Below are 13,846 nucleotides of genomic sequence, written 5' to 3' on the forward strand. Positions count from 1 at the left end.
CATAGTTGTTTATTTAGCATTAAAGCCTTGACTATACACTTCAGCAATACCAGGTGGATGTTACCCTTTTGGGTTTTATAACATTTAAGAATCCTTGGAAATTGTTTTTGTTCCTGTTCACATGTAATTGTACACTTTATACTAAAAAAAACCCCACAAAAACCCCTGCATTTCCTAGTTAAGACTCACTCCCTTCTCTTTCAATTCACAGGATAGTTACTTAGAGGATATAGACTTGGTTGATTATTTCTTTCACTATATCCTAGAGAATTACGGTAAAACTTAATTGAAAATTTCCAGACTACAAAAATAACTTCACTTCCATTTCCTTCTCCTTTTCTATCTATTTCATAAAAACAAAATAAAGTTATATCTTCTCAGTTCTTCCTTTCTCATCCCCTTTCCCACTTTGGTCTATACGTAAGGCATACATTACTCATCCAGTAGTTCCTTTAATAATCCCCTCCCCCCACACCCACCATCTATAAATCAAACATCTAGGATATACAAACTTTAAAGAGAAGGTGAAATTCTTCCTTACAATCTGGGACATTTCTTATGTTATTTTTCATTTAAAGTGAAGCAAAATATGTAAGTATTGTCAGTCAGGATTTAGACAGGAAAGCAGAGCCACTATAAGTATTCTGGGAATGAAACCTTTCACAGATGTAGGAAGAACTTGGGAAGTGAATCTCTGGAAGGGGGAGTCAAAGGATCAGAGAGTCACTGGCCACTACCGGAAGCATTGGTGCAGTTGGACAAATCAGAGCTTTCGGGAAAGTTCAAGAAGCCAAGTGAATCCAGCTGCCCAAGTGGGGTGGTGAAGGGGGAGTTCATGGAGAGGTTTATGGAAAGCTGTGGCCTCTGCATAACTCTTGCCTATGTGGGTCCACGGCCATGCCCTGGTGGTGGGCCTGAGGCAGTTGTTGGCTAGTAGAGCCAACAGTAGAAAATGTGAGCTGGAGGTGGAGCAGGAGAGAGCTGGATAAGCTAGGATCTGCAGGGCACTCGTGTTTCTGTCCGTCACTATTATTGATGGGAAATCTACCAAGGGCAGTGACTGCTGCTTGCCTTCTGTGCTACAATTCTCACACAAGTTCTTCTTTTGGCCAGCTCCAATCTAGAATCATACAAGGGAGTGGCTTCTAGAAAACATAGTTCCCTGCCTTAATCAAGTTTCCATAGCACAATTCAGTACAGCACCCACCATGATAAATGAAGTGGCATCACAAACAAATGCCATTTTAAAATTACTCTTCCATTCTAATGTCCCTCAGCTCAGAATTCAGAATTCATAAGTATGTCATCTTTTCATGATGGCCAAATAAACCTGCTTTTGTTGGTGTTGGATTTCACAGGATATTGTTGTATGAAGGGGGTGGCATCTGCTGAGAAGCTCATAGGATTCCTAGTTGTGGCTCTGACTCATATGTAATGTGTACTTATATAGAATATGTAACCCTGGGCAAATCTCTCCCCACTGTGCCTCTTGTTTCCTCAACTATAAAATGGGCAGCACTGTACCCAGTTGGCTTTTGTATAGTCCAAATGAAATAAAGGAAGTGAAAGCACCTTGTAAACTGCTAAATTATTTCAACAATATTTCAAGAAATATTCTTCAGCTTGGCAAATGTTTAGAGATTAAGGACAAAATAGATGCTCAAAAGTAATTTTGGAGTGAATCAGTTAATGAATGAACATGATTTAGCATTAAGGTGTTCGTGAGGACATAATCTCAGATATGAAAGCTCCCGAGAATACCTTTACTCCTAAAAGTCAGCATACTCCATGGACCCTCATCAGTGGCATGATAACCCAATTTCCCTGCCCCTACAGAGATCTGTTTATTTTCTAGTTAACAAAGAGTAAGGGTGATATCATTGGCGGCTTCAACATCATCATTATCTGCCTGAAGGCCCAGAAGACACAAGAACAGAGCACTACTGATGGAAGAGGGATTAGTGTTGGGCTCTCTGGAGGGTAATTTGGAAGTTTGACTCATGACCTAGTAATTCCACTTTTGTGAGTTTATCTAAAGGAAGTGTTCTAATATGTATAAGTGTGTCACTGCTGGGCTCGTGTATTCTGAAGGTGAGCAAACTTCATCTTAGAGGTGGCTGTGCCTTGCATTGGAGAAAGCACCCATAGGAACCTTGATGGGACACTCTACCTGGGGAGCATTTGGATGGACATAAGGTAAACTAAGAGAGTTAACAAGAATGTGTGGAGCTCCTCCTTTGTGTCAGTCCCTCATCCAGATTATGGAAATATAGCAATAAACAAAACAGGCCAAGTTCTGCCCCCATGGGGGTGAGAGGCAACACAAAAATGGACAATGTAATCAAATGTCAAATTAAGTGCCTGAGGAAAAATAAAGCAGTGTCAAAGACTAGAGAATGATGTAGGTGCCCTTTTTAGATAGGGTGGTCAAGGAGGACCTCTTTGAAGAGGTTCCATTTACTCAGACATGAATGAATGGAGCTAGGAAGCTATGCTAATATGTGGGGGCAGAAAATTTCAGGAAGGGAAACAAGTGCATAGGTCTCAAGATGAGAAAGTACTTTTTAAAAATTTATTTATCTTTATTGTTGAAAGTATTACAGGTGTCTCATTTTCCCCCCCAATTGACCTCCTCCACCTCACTCCCACCCCCTCCCCAGACCTTCACCCCATTATTGTCTGTGTCCATGGGTTATGTATAAATGCATATAACTTCTTTGGTTAATCTCTTCCCTCCCTCTGTCCCCCCTCCCTCTTCCCTCTGAAATATGATCATTTGTTGCGTGCATCAATGTCTCTGGATCCATTTAGTTCGTTAGATTCTTTTGTTCATTAGCTTCTTCTTAAAGAAGACACTTCAACATTTCATGTAGTGCTGGTCTGGTGGTGATGAACTCCTTTAGCTTTTTCTTATCTGTGAAGCTCTTTATCTGACCTTCAGTTCTAAATGATAGCTTTGCTGGGTAGAGCAATCTTGGCTGTAGGTTCTTGTTTTTCATCATTTTGAATATTTCTTGCCACTCCCTTCTGGCCTGCAAAGTTTCTGTTGAGAAATCAGCTGAGAGTCGTATGGGTGCTCCCTTGTAGGTAACTAATTGCTTTTCTCTTGCTACTTTTAAGATTCTCTTTGTCTTTAACCTTTGGCATTTTCATTATGATGTGCCTTGCTGTGGTCCATTTTGGGTTCCTCTTGTTTGGGACCCTCTGTGCTTCCTGGACTTGTAAGTCTGTTTCTTTCCCCAGGTAGGGAAAGTTTTCCGTAATTAATTTTTTCAAATAGGTTTTCAATTTCTTGCTCTCTTTCTTCTCCTTCTGGCACCTCAATAATACAAATGTTGGGCCGCTTGAAGTTGTCCCAGAGACTCCTTACATTATGTTCATATTTCTGGATTCCTTCTTTTTGCTCTTCCAGTTGGGTGTTTTTTGTTTCCTCATATTCCAAATTGCTGACTTGATCCTCAGCATCCTCTACTCTACTGCTGATTCCCTGTAAATTATTCTTCATTTCAGTTTGTGTAGCCTTCATTTCTGATTGGTACTTTATTAGGTCATCGATGGTCTCACTTGTTTTCTTAATAGTCTTACTAATATCCTTGAACATCTTTATAATCATAAGTCTGAACTCTGTATCTGTTAGCTTGCTTGGTTCTATTTCATTTAGTTCCTTTTCTGGAGATTTCTTTTGTTCTTTCCTTTGTGACATGTTTCTTTGCCTCCACATTTTGGCTGCTTCCAGGTGTTTGTTTCTATGTATTAGGTAGAGCTGCTGTGTCTCATGGAATTTGTAGAGTGGCTTTGTGCAGTAGGTGTCCTGTAGGGTCCAGTGGCTCAGCCTCCCCAGTCACCTGAGCTGGATCTTCTAGGTGCTCCCCTGTGTGGGCTGTGTGCACTGTCCTTTTGTAGTTGAGCCTCGGTTGCTGTTGGCATCACTGGGAGGAACTGACCCCCAGGCCAATCGGCTGTGAGGACCAGCTGCAACTACAGCCAAAGAGCTGCTGTGCAGGAGACACCCCTGTGGAGCAGGGTTTACTTCAGTGAAGCTTTGGTGTTCACCGAGTCTGCCCCTTGAGTGTGTCACTCGTGGATGTGGTAGGGTTGTAATCCAGTGTAGTCGAATCTGATCACCAGGTGCACTGTCTCTGGGGCCTCCTGGGAGGTGCAAAGTCAGCCTCTGCCTGTGCCTTGTCGGCCACCCAGCATGAGCTACACAGCAAACCTTGGCTGCTACTTGTGCTGGGCTTGGAGGTGTCCAGGAGAGGCCAAACTATGAACCAATGCAGGCTGCCACTAGTGCCAGGCCTGGGGCCACTTATCAAGCTGTATGGGGAACGCCGAGGCCAGCTGCTGCTTGTTTGAGAGATTTTAGGAAAGTCCTAAGCATAAGGCTTGAGAGGCCACTTGAATAGAAAAGCCACTGGAAATGGCCTGGATGAGCTTGCAGGGAGGGGAGGGGCCTCCAGGAATCACCAGGGCAGGGCCAAAGGTGTGAGTCAGGTGCTGACGATCCAAATATGGCGCCTGCCTGCGAATTCCGTGGGGCAGGGATCACCAAAGGAGCCATGGCCTCTGCCAGCTGTTCTGCCTGGGAGAAAGCTGCCCCTCCACCTCTCGCTCCAATTTCAGGCAGGTTAGTTCCTCCCCAAATGTCCCAGGTCCTTTCAAGCTGCTGCCTGGCACTGGGCTCAGAGGGAGCGCGTCCAAGTGAGTCTGTGCGCCGGCCCTTTAAGAGGAAAGCCTGGGACTCCAGCAGCCTCTGTATCCCTCAGCGACAGTCCCCACTGGATTTTACAGCCTGAAGTGGTGGGGACTTCTTTTCCTGGCCCTGGAGCCCTGGGCTGGGGGACCTGATGTGGGGCTGGGACTCCTCCTTCCTCCAGGAAAGCTCCACTGCCGAGATTCCCTCCCGGGTTTACCCTGAGGCACTGGGTGTGGGCCCGTGGCTGCGTCTCCAGGATTCAGCCCCGATCCGCCCGCTTCTCTGCCCCTCCTACTGGTCTTGGTGCTTCTTCAGTTCCCTAGTTGTAGGGCTTCTGTTTGGCTAGATTTCAGGAGGTTCTGAGTGATGGTTGTTCTGTATTTTAGTTATAATTTTTATGTGGTTGTGAGAGGTGGGGGGTGCAGCTGTTACCTATGCCACCATCTTGTTTCTCCGAGAAAGTACTTCTTTATTCCAGAGACAATTGGGAGACCAGTGTGGCTGCACCACAGAGAGCAAGGAGGGTAACAGCTGAGGTAGGAGGCAGGATGTCAGGGTCCATGAAGGAATATCATAAAGGAGAAATCCCCATGTGGTGAAGAATGGCTAGCAACTTTCTAGAAGATCAGTGCAATCCCTATCAAAATTCTAATGGCATTTTCTCACAGAAATAGAAAAAAACACACCTAAAATTTGTATGGAGCCACAAAAGACCCTGAATAGCCAAAGCAATCCTGAGAAAGAAGAACAAAGTTGAAGGCATCACACTTCCTGATTTCAAATGGTACTACAAAGCTCTAGTAATCAAGACAGCGTGATACTGGCATAAAAAGACACATAGATCAATGGAACAGAATAAAGAGCACAGAATTAACTTTCACATATACAGTCAACTAATATTTAACAAAGGAGCCAAGTATATTCAATGGGGAAAGGATAGTGTCTTCAATAAATGGTGCTGGGAAAACTGGATAACCACATGCAGAAGAATGAAATTGGACCACTATCTTACACCACTCACAAAGATTAACTAGAAATAGATTAAAGACTTAACCATAAGACCTGAAACTGTAAAACTCCTAGAAGAAAACATAGGAAAAAACTGCTTGACATTGGTTTTGACAGAGATTTCCTGGATATGACACCAAAAGTGCAAGCAACAAAATAAACAATAAACAAGTGGGACTAGAGCAACCTAAACCCTTCTACACAGCAAAAGAAACAACAAAATGAAAAGGCAACCTATGGAATAGGAGAAAATATTTGTGAATTATATATCTGAGGGGGTTAATATCCAATGTATATAAAAAACTCATACAGCCCTACTGGGCGTGGCTCAGCGGTTGAGCATTGACCTATGATCCAGGAGATTGCGGTTTGATTCCCCGTCAGGGCACATGCTCGGGTTGTGGGCTTGATCCACAGTGGGGGGCGTGCAGGAGGCAGCTGATCAATGACTCTCTCATCAATGATGTTTCTGTTTCTCTCTCTCCCTCTCCCTTCCTCTCTCTGAAATTGGTAAAGATATATTAAAAAAAACAACAAAAAATTCACACAACTCAATAGCAAAAAAATAACAATAATCCAATCAAAACCAGGCAAAGGAATCATGCTGTTTTCCATAGTGGCTACACTAAAAGATGTCTCTGTCTCTCTCTCTCTCTCTCTCTCACACACACACACACACACACACCAGAACTAAAATAAAAGGAAAATATTAATTTAAAAGCTGGATGGGTAATTCAACCAAGTTCTACTTATAAAACATGTTAGACATTTCATACTCTAACTCAGGATACTTTCTGGGCACAGGAGAGGTGCAAACAGTAGATAATTTTCTCCCTCTCCTATAGCACAATGAAGTAGGATCTAGAATTAATCAGTGTCAGTAGATAAAAATGGTAATCAATTTTTTAAAAAAACAAGTGCAGTAGGTAATATGAAGAAAAGATTTGATCAGTGTTTACTTTCATCATCCATTTAATAATTCCTATGTGAAGAATTAATTTCCTGTTACCAACACAAAAATAATACAATGCATCATGATACAGAGTAAGAACTGCTATGTGAATCCAGTCACCCTCAGATTTATGAAGAAAATAAAGTATTGTATTTGTTAGGTCACCATATTGGGCTGGTTTGTTACACATCAATTGATAACCGGAACATGCTCCAAGCCCCTCAACCAGAGGAACCTCTAGGGAGGAAGGCAACTTCTCTCTACGGATTCTTCCATTTCTCTAAGTGGCTTCACCATCCTCCTAGGTCTGAAACTTACAAAGTCATTTTGTGTATACTTTTTTCCTCATCCCCCAGGACAGGTCAGTTGCCAAGTCTTGTCACTTCCATGCTGCTTGTCTCTGTTTCCTCCCCTCCAGGCTCCCTGGTATTACCCTGCTTTCCCTCATGCCTGGATAATCACAGTAGTCTCCCTCATTCCAACCCCCTGGCCTCTAAATCTTCATTGGTTTTCCAAGCCTAAACATTAGCATTCAAATTCTTTCCTTACCCTTACCTTCCTGTATGTGTCAACTTTGCTGGGCTACAGGGTGCCAAGATATTTGGTCAAACATTATTCTGGGTGTGTCTTTATCATCTATCATCTATCTATCTATCTATCTATCTATCTATCTATCTATCTATCTATCTATCTATCATCATCTATCATCATCATCTATCTATCATCTATCTATCATCTATCTATCTATCATCTATCTATCTATCAATCATCTATCATCATCTATCATCTATCTATCATCTATCTCTATCTATCTATCTCTATCTATTATCTATCTATCTATCTATCTATCTATCTATCTATCTATCATCTATCTATCTATCTATCTATCTATATCTATCTATCATCTATCATCTATCTATCTACCTACCTATCTATCATCTATCTATCTATCTATCTATCTATCTATCTATCATCTATCTATCATCTATCTATCTATCTCTATCATCTATCTATCTATCTATCTATCTATCTATCTATCTATCTATCATCTATCTATCTATCTATCATCTATCTATCTATCTATCTATCTATCTATCTATCTATCTATCATCTATCTATTATCTATCTATTATCTATCTATCATCTATCTATCTATCTATCATCTATCTATCATCTATCTCTATCTATCATCTATCTATCTATCATCATCTATCTATCTCTATCTCTCATCTATCTATCTATCTATCTATCTATCTATCTATCTATCTATCTATCATCTATCTATCTATCATCTATCACCATCTATCTATCTATCTATCAACTATCTATCATCTATCTATCTATCTATCTATCTATCTATCTATCATCTATCTATCTATCTATCTATCATCATCATCTATCATCATCAATCTATCTAATCTATCATCTATCAATCATCTATCTATATCATCTATCTATCTATCTATCTATCTATCTATCTATCTATCTATCTATCTATCTCTATCTATCTATCTATGTATCTATCTATCTATCTATCTATCTATCTATCTATCTATCTATCTATGTATCTATCTATCTATCTATCTATCTATCATCTATCTATCTATCTATCTATCATCTATCTATCTATCTATCATCTATCATCTATCTATCTATCTATCTATCATCTATCTATCTATCTATCATCTATCTATCTATCATCTATCTATCTATCTATCTATCTATCTATCTATCTATCTATCTATCTATCTATCTATCTATCTATCTATCATCTATCATCTATCTATCTATCTATCTATCTATCATCTATCTATCTATCTATCTATCTATCTATCTATCTATCTATCATCTATCTATCTATCATCTATCTATCATCTATCTATCTATCTATCTATCTATCTATCTATCTATCTATCTATCTATCTATCTATCTATCATCTATCTATCTATCTATCTATCTATCTATCATCATCTATCTATCTATCTATCATCTGTCTATCATCTATATCTATCTAATCTATCATCGCTATCATCTATCTATATGCTTTTATTGATTTTAGAGAGAGGGGGAGGGAGACTGATAGAGAGACAGAAAGATCAATGAGAGAGAAACATCCATCTGCTGCCTCCTGCATGCCCCTCAATGGAGATCGAGCTGGCAACCCAGGTATGTGCCCAGACCAGGAATGGAACTGTGACCTCTTGGTTCATGGGTTGATGCTCAACCACTGAGTCACTCCAGCTGGGCTATTCTGGGTGTTTCTGTGAGGGTGTTTTTGGGTGAGATTAACATAAAAGTTGATAGACTTTGAGTAAAGCAGATTGTCCTGTAAATATGGGTGGGCCTCATCCAATTAGTTGAAAGCCTTAATAGAACAAAAAAATCAGCCTCCCTTGAGCAAAAGAGAATTCTCGAGCAGACTGCTTTCAGACTTCATCTGTGACATTGGCCGTACAGTAGATGGCCTTTCAGACTAGAACTGCACCATTGGCTTTCCTGGATCTCTGTAGACACACAGGGTGGGGCAAAAGTAGGTTTATAGTTGTTCATATGGAAAATAATATAATAATAAATAATAATACAATAATAAACTGTGTTTCATGTGCTCACAACTGTAAACCTACTTTTGCCTCACCCTATATATATATATATATATCCTACTGATTCTGTTTCCCTGGAGAACTCTGACTGAAATACTTCGTAACCTTGTGTCCCACTAAGCCCCTTTGCACACCTGACCCTAAATTAGAGAATACATGTAGTAAGCAAAAAATATTTTTAATAAGTAAATTCTAGAGTCTTTTAGAAGGTGAGAGGTATACAGAAAAAGTAAGAAAGGCGGATAAAAAGGAGCGGGAGTTGGAGAGTGTGGATTACAATTTATAATAGGGTGGTGAGGGTGAGCCTCCCTGATGGGGTGACATTTGAACAAAGACTTAAAGGTGAGAGTTAGTTTTGCAGATATGTGGGGGACAAGAGGTCCAGGCAGCATTATTTGTTTTACAATGAGCATTTATTAAAATGAGCCTTCTTCTCCAAAGGTAATCATTATTTTGACTTCTATCACAATCTATTAGTTGTTTTTTTTTTAAATATATCTTTATTGATTTCAGAGAGAGGAAAGGAAAGGGGGAGAGAGAGAGACATAGAAACATCAATGATGAGAAAGTCATTGATCGAGCCTGCAACCTGGGCATGTGCCCTGACCGGGAATCAAACCCCGATCGCCTGGATCCTAGGTCCACGCTCAACTGCTGAGCCACGCCCGGCTGGGCTCTATTAGTTTTTTTAAAAAAAACTGTTAGTTTTATTGATTTCAGAGAGAAGAAGGGAAAGGGAGGGAGAGAGAGAGAGAAACATCAATGATGAGAGTCATTGATTGGCTGCCTCCTGCAGGCCCCCAACTGGGGATGGAGCCCACAACCCGGGCATGTGCCCTGACTGGGAATCGAACTGCAATCTCCTGGATCCTAGGTCAATGCTCAACTGCTGAGCACAATCTATTAGTTTTGCCTGTTCATGAACTTGATATAAATGGAATCACACAGCCTGGCTGGTGTGGCTCAGTGGTTGAGCATCGACCCAGGAGCCAAGAGGTCATGTGGTTGGATTTCTGGTCAGGGCTCATGCAGGGGTTGCCAACTTGATCCCCAGTAGGGGGCGTGCAGGAGGCAGCCAATGGATGATATTTCTCATGGATGTTTCTATCTCTCTAGCCCTTTCCCTTCCTCTCTCTCTACAAATCAATAAATGGAATCACAGTCTATACTCTTTTGTGTCTGGCTTCTTTCACTCATCATAATATGTGATATTTATCTACATTATTGTGTGTCTCAGAAATTTGTTCTTTTTTGTGGCTGTGTGTTATTCTGTTGTAAGAATATAACACCAATTATCTATCCATTCTCCTGTTGATGGACATTTGGGTTGTTTCCAAGGTTGACTAGTGTGAATAGTGCTGCTATGAATATTCTTACACATGTATTTCTCTTGGGTATTACTGGGTCTTAAGATAGGCATATGTTTAACTTTACTAGATACTATAAAACTCTTCCAAAGTGGTTGCATTAATTTATACTCCCACTAGTGATGTATGAGAGTGCCAGTTGCAGTATATCTTTTGGTTATCAGAATATATAGAATATATATAACACATATTATATATACATATATTTAAGGTGTATAACGTATAGATATGATACACTTATATTGCAATATGATTGCCATTGTAGCGTTAGCTAACACCTCTATTGCATAACATTATTATTATTTATTCTAGTGTTGGGAACAATTAAGATATAATCTTTTAGCAAGTTTAGTGTTTATAATACAATTTTGTTGTCTATAATTACAATCCAGGTACATGCCCTTGACTGGGAATCAAACCCACAACCCATCAGTGCAAGGGCTGATGCTCTAACCACTGAGCAACACTGGCCAGGGCCAGATTGTGGAGATTTAAACTTAATTTGATCAGTTGTTTTTTGCATATTTCTAAAAATCAAGATAATGTTTATTTAGTTTTACATAAACACTAGGGGCCTTTCCTGCATCTTAATTCAATTCTCCGAATCCTTATTAGGCTTTAAATTGGATTCATGGATACAATGTTCGGAGAATTTTTTTGCACTGACTTTTGGTATATTACTTGTTCCTGACCCATGTGATTTCCAGGTGTCTGAAATATAAAAACCATTTACTGTCCAAATGATGATCTGATACTACCCTGCATCTCAAAATGTTCTGCACTTTTGTATGCACAGGTGCTCAGTTACAAAGTTCAGGTTGATCTTTACATACCAGTGTAATAGTCCAAGGCTACCCCCTTTCTCTTCCTCTTTCTTGCTGGCTGGAAGAGGGTTGTGCTAATGAGCCATCTTGGAACATGTTGTCTACCCAGGCATAGCAGTTCCATAAGACAGAGGAACCTGGGAATCACCATGGTGCTGACAGAGTAGCCCTGGACTACATATGCCCAGATGTTAACATGAGGGAAAAATGAACTGCTTTCTGTCATGTAAGTCATTATTATTTTGGCTGTCTGAGACAACAGCTAAAACTATATTCTAATGAAAAACCCCAACACTTAAGAAGAATTATAGGAAATTTTGATTAAAAGACTAAGAAAATAACGAATAAAAGTCTCCATTTTCCATTTGCAGTTGAGGGTTGGAAAAGGCATCGATGGATTTTTCTTGATATATGGTCATAGACATTTCTTGACTAGATGCTTGAAGAAAGGTCCTTGTAAGTCTGAGGCTAATGGTCCTTTTGCCTCCTCTTAAGACTGCACCAGTGAATGATTCAACACTCAGAAGTAAATCAGGAAGGGTCTCAAATACATCGCAAAAGATCTTAAATACACTAAAAAGTGTTGCAAATATATCATGAAGGGTCTCAAAGAAGTCAGGAAGGGTCTCACTGTCATCAGAAAGAGTCTCAAACAAAACAGAAAGGGTCTTAAAGATGTCAGGAAAAGCCTCAATGTCCTTACATATATAGGGTATCCAAAAAAATGTATACACACACTTTGAGTAATTATAAAGGCAGTGTTTATTAAAATACATTTTATTTTTTGCCCAGCTGGCATGGCTTAGTGGTTGAGCATTGATCTAGGATTCAGGAGATCATGATTCGATTCACAGTCAAGGCACATGCCCAGGTTGTTGGCTCGATCCCCAGTGGGGGGCGTACAGGAGGCAATGGATCAATGACTCTCATCATTGATGTTTCTATCTCTTTCTCTCTCTCCCTCTCCCTTCCTCTCTCTGAAATCAATAAAGATATATTAAAAAAATACGTTTCATTTTAAAAATTGAGCTATCAGATATTAAAGCATGTATACATTTTTTTGAGATACCCTGTATAAGGATGGGTTTCAAATAGGTTAGGAAGACACACATTTGTCAGTAAGTGTGTCAAACAAGTCAGGAAGAATCTCAAATAGGTAGGGAAGGGTCACAAACATGTCAGGATGGAGAAGTCAAAAAGAATCTCAAAAAACTAGGAAAGGCTCTGAGAAGCACAATGGAGATCGGCAAGAACAAGTGTCTTACAAAAGGCAGCAAAAAGAGAACCAAGAAGGAAGTGGTTTATCCAATTTCTAAGAAAGATTGGTGTGATGTGAAAGCACCAGCTATGTTCAGTATTAGAAATCTTGGAAAACCACTAACTCAAGGAGCCAAAATTGCACCTGGTGGCTTCAAGGGTCATGTTTTTGAAGTAAGCATTGCTGATCTGCAGAATGATGTTGTATTTAGAAAATATAAGCTAATTACTGAGAATGTTAAGGGCAAAAACTGCCTTACTAACTTCCATGGCATGGATCATACCCTGTGACAAAATGTGCTCCATGGTCAAAAAATGGCAGCCCATGATTGAAGCTCATGTCAATGTTAAGACTACTGAAAGTTATTTGCTTTGTCTACTCTGCATTGGTTTAACTAAAAAAATCGATAATCAGATTTGGAAGAACTCTTACATTCAGCACCAAGAGGTCTGCCAAATCTGGAAAAAGATAATGGGAGTCATGAATAGAGGTGCCGACAAATGACTTGAAAGAAGTGGTCAATAAAATGATTCCAGACAGCATTGGAAAAGACATAGAAAAGCCTCGGCAATCTATTTATCTGCTCCATGATGTTTTTGTTAGTAAAGTAAAAATGCTGACAAAGCCCAAGTTTGAATTGAGAAAACTCATGGAGCTTCATGATGAAGGCAGTAGTTCCCATACAAATCCTAGGCTACAAGCCTGTTGAGCATGTTACTGTATTGAATACTGTAGGCAACTGCAACACAATGGTAAGTAGTGTATTTGTGTCATGCATTGTGCTGCAAAGTTAGGATGGCTATGAAGTCATTAGGAGATAGGAATTTTCAGCTCCGTTACAATCTTAAGGGGCCATCATTGTATATGCAGTCTGTCCTTGACTGAAACGTCATTATCCGGTAGCATGACTACCCCAGAATGGGTCACACACACACACAGAAAGTCTCTAATATGTCAGGAAAGGTCTCAAAAAATCAGGAAGGATTAAAAATTCTTCAGGAATGGTGCAAAACATGTCAAAAATTGTTCATTGCATGTGAATAAAAAAATAAAAATTTTAAAACTATGTTTTTATTGATTTTAGAGAGAAAGGGAGAGGGATAGAAAGATAGAAACATTGAGGAGAGAAAAACATTGATC

At 39.8% G+C, this 13,846-nt stretch overlaps 1 pseudogene across 1 annotated transcript; it reads left to right on the forward strand.

Annotated features, from left to right (window-relative positions):
- Nucleotides 1–12,684: 12,684 nt before the first annotated feature.
- LOC308551037 (small ribosomal subunit protein eS1 pseudogene) lies at nt 12,685–13,415 on the forward strand (annotated as a pseudogene). The gene has a single exon. The product of its transcript is annotated as a small ribosomal subunit protein eS1 pseudogene (transcript).
- The last annotated feature ends 431 nt before the right edge of the window (nt 13,416–13,846 follow it).

The sequence above is a fragment of the Miniopterus schreibersii genome (genome assembly GCF_964146895.1).
Source record: "Miniopterus schreibersii genome assembly, chromosome: X".
Classification (NCBI taxonomy): domain Eukaryota; kingdom Metazoa; phylum Chordata; class Mammalia; order Chiroptera; family Miniopteridae; genus Miniopterus; species Miniopterus schreibersii.